Raw genomic sequence first — 4,075 nt, 5'->3', positions numbered from 1 at the left:
AGGATGCGTCTCATTGAGAAGGTAACTTCTGTTCCAGTAATATTTCAAGATATTCTGACCAGAAGGGTTCCTGTTGAAGGCTTTGCTTCCTTGTTCAATCTCAATCTTCTGTTGATCCGGCATGGATTCGAGGAAGAGTTCTTCCTTCTCTGGCCAAGCTGCAGCAGAAGGAACAGAGGAAGAAAGAAGCAAAACTGAAGAGAAAAGCTTTAGAAGAAGAAGCTAAGCAAGCTAAGAAGCAGAAGATTACTTATGATCCTCCCAAAGTAAATTCCAAAGAATATCGAGAGAAGCGCATCTGGGATTCTTTCCGTGCTTTAAGAGCTGGCAGTTCCTCTCAGCAAAAGCCTCCTTCTCCTGAACCTCAAACTTCTCTCACCATCCCAAAAAGTATCCAACCACCTCCTTCTCCTGTTATTCTTAATCCCCTACCACTAAATGTCTGTCCCCCAACATTTTCTGATATCCCCTCTTCATCTACCCTCACCACAGAATCTCCACCCTCTTTAACCCTTTCCTTACCTGACAGAGAATCCAACCCCCACTCTCTTCTTTACCCTGACTACCGCTTCACTTTTAACCCTCCAGAACCTACCATTCCCATTGGTCTTGCTCCATTCAACATAAAGTTCAGCAAGAGGATGGAAATTCTGAGAGCTGCTTATAACTCCAAGCTGGATCATGTTGCTACTCGAAGGTTATGGAGTCGCTTCAGAAGGGAGTTTTGGAATGATGCACTGAACATCCAGAGGAGATGTGTTGCTGAAGAATCTGGATCTTCTGGTTATTACTTGGATCTTGATGATGGTAAGTATCCTCATCAAATCAGAAACAGGAGACCTCTTGAGGAGAAGAAGTTCACTGATGAGTTGGAAGATGAACCATGCCTGACTATGGTGGTTTGAAAGCCTCAATATCTGGTTCTGACTGGAAACTTCAAATGGTTATTCAACTGGTTAAGGATGCATCCTTCTCAGGAAGCACCAGATATGGTTATTCCTGAAGTTGTCTACCCGTCAGAAGTTGCTGCTCCCATTCCTCCAAAGAATTTGGCTGAGATTCTTCAAGCTTTGGAGAATGAAGATCCTGTGATTCCGAATCCTGAATATGCTAAGATTGCTTCTGAATCAGATTCAGATGTTGAATGGAAGATGCTGAGAATCATCCTACTGTTGAAGTTCCTGCTCAGGAAAATCAAGGAGAAGTTCTTACTCTGGATGCTGCTGCTGGCAATGCTATTCCTTTGAATGATAGCAATGCATCTTCTTCTGCTGAACGCTCAGTTCTGGTGAACGCTATCAAGGCCCTTCAACATAATCAAGATGTTCTTGCTTCTCGCCTGGATAAGCATGATACAACACATGAAGAGTTCAAAAACTTCATAAAGGAATAGAAGGAAAGCAATGCTGGGATTCATGACATGCTGGCCAAGATTAAGTTTAAACTAGGCTAGTCGTAGTCTTTTGTGTCTTAGTTGTCTCCTTATTTTTGCATCTGCTTCTGTGCATCTCCTGTTGTATCTTCTGATTAATTCTGATGAATGAAATCTTTATCTTCTCTCATATTTTTTGTTTTTCATCTGAATCTTTTATGCTTTTTGATGTTATGACAAGAAGGGGGAGAAAATGTGATAAATGATCTGATTTATATTATCAGTTGCTGGGAGTAAGTCTCCACATTTCTAACAGAATTTGCAAGTTCTATATCTTTGAGTGTTTTGCAGGATTCAAGACATTCTAAAAAGATCAACATGAGAAGCAAAGACATGGGGAAAAGCAATTCTATATAGAAACAAGCTCGTGGAAATTGAAGCAAGCTGAGTGCTGTGAAGCTTCAAGATCAGAAGCAAGAAGAAAGAATGTTCTGATATTCTTGTGATAGAATATGCTCTAACACATTCTTACTACTTATATGTTTTGATACATTTTTTCTATGTGCTCTGATACATATTTTATGTTCTGATGCATTTTATGTGTTCTGATACATAGTATATGCTCTGAAACATATTTTATGTTCTGATTCATTCATGCTCTGACTTTTGTCATTCAGTTTGTTCTGAAACATTTCAGGATGTAGAGATGCTCTGATGATGCTCTGGTACATTCAACAATGTTCTGATACAATCTAGCATGCAATGATTCAAGAAGAAATTCAAAGCTCTGAAGCTGTCCTATGGAAGCAAGAAGCAGAAGCTCTGAATGTTCTGAAGTTCTAAGCATATGTGATCGTCTCAACTGAAATGGAAAATACTCAAGGAAGTCCTTTATTTATAAATTTCTTCCAGTATTTATTTCAGGGGGAGATTGTTAATCTCAGGGGGAGACATATTCACACACTATGTTTATATGCTTATGCTATAACTGTGTAATTGTCTTTAGCCGTCTAATATTCTGATTGCAAATTCATATCATTTATATATGTTTTTGTCATCATCAAAAAGGGGGAGATTGTTAGAACAAGATTTGTTCTGATCAATATTCTTAGTTTTGATGATAACAATGTATATGAATTTTGTATGAGATAATGTGGTACTCTAATCCTATGCAATTTCCATTTCATAAAATATATATAGAGTATGCACAAAATCAGCGCAAGAAGCACTGACTCAGAAGGTTCAAGTATGCAAGAACATGCTCTCGCAAGACATCAGAAGATGGTCAAGCAGAATCAGAACATGGTCTATTGAAGCATCAGAAGAACTTGAGATCAAAAGCAGAAGCACTGAAGTTCACATGGTATCACGCTAGAAGCTCTTCAAGGTCAGAACACAAGAAGATGCTCTGCACCAAGCTGTTTGACTCTGATGATATTCAAACGTTGTTTACACAAACATCAGATCAGAAGCAAGTACAAGATGGCAGGCTACGCTGACTGACAAAAGGAACGTTAGCAGCTATTTAAGGCAACGTCAGTAGACACAACAAAAGCAAGGCTCGAGGTAGTTGACAAAAGAGTGAAACATTAAATGCAATGCTGTACGGATCATGCAACGCATTAAATGCTCCCAACGGTCATCTTCTCAAACGCCTATAAATAATAGTTCTGATGAGAAGCTGAATACAACACTTTGCGAAAACATACAGAAACGCTGTCAAATTCGAAAGCTCTCAAACTTCATCTTCAACCTCACTTCATTACTGTTGTAATATCTTAGTGAGATTAAGCTTAAAACTTAAGAGAAAAATCACAGTTGTGATAATAGCTTATTAAGAAGCATTGTAACTCTTATAAGAATTTGTCTACATTCATTTGTAAGAACTAGAGGAGATCAAGTTGTGATCGGATTCTCTAGAAAGTCTTAGAGGGTATCTAAGCATTGTGTTCCTAGAGTGATCAGGCTGTGATCAGAATACTCTAGAAGACTTAGAGGTTATCTAAGTGGAAAACCATTGTAATCTCGTGTGATTAGTGGATTAAATCCTCAAGTGAGGTAAATCACTCAAAGGGGGTGGACTGGAGTAGTTTAGTTAACAACGAACCAGGATAAAAATCATTGTGCAAATTGTTTTATCTTAAGAGTTTTTAAAGCTACACTTATTCAAACCCCCCTTTCTAAGTGTTTTTCTATCCTTCAGCTATATCCTCGGATAACTCTCTACTCGTCGGAACCTGAACGTTACCAACAAAGGATAACACTCAAACAGAAGGGTGATAATTTAAGTTATTATAGATAAATATCACGTGGGAAATGCACAACACAATAAGAATACATTTCATAATTCATCACTCTTTTCAAAACATGCATTTATATACTTTATTTCAAGCTTAACATGTTTAACTCACTCAACAAGGTTCCAATCTTCAAGTAGTTATATCCAATTACTAAGCCAACAATTGTAATACAATTATGAATCACAATCAAGTTCACAACATCATATATCAATGATTTACATATATCATCCATCCATATATATATATATATATATATATATATATATATATATATATATATATATATATATATATATATATATTTCACATTCCGCATCAAATATGTATTAATCACATATATCACATTCACAACATATTCCCCAAATCATATCAAATGATTCACCATTCCACATATATGCATATC

This window comes from Vicia villosa, unplaced genomic scaffold (assembly GCF_029867415.1).
Source record: "Vicia villosa cultivar HV-30 ecotype Madison, WI unplaced genomic scaffold, Vvil1.0 ctg.003645F_1_1, whole genome shotgun sequence".
Lineage (NCBI taxonomy): Eukaryota > Viridiplantae > Streptophyta > Magnoliopsida > Fabales > Fabaceae > Vicia > Vicia villosa.
The sequence above is the reverse complement of the archived record's forward strand: the minus strand, read 5'-3'. Positions refer to the sequence as shown.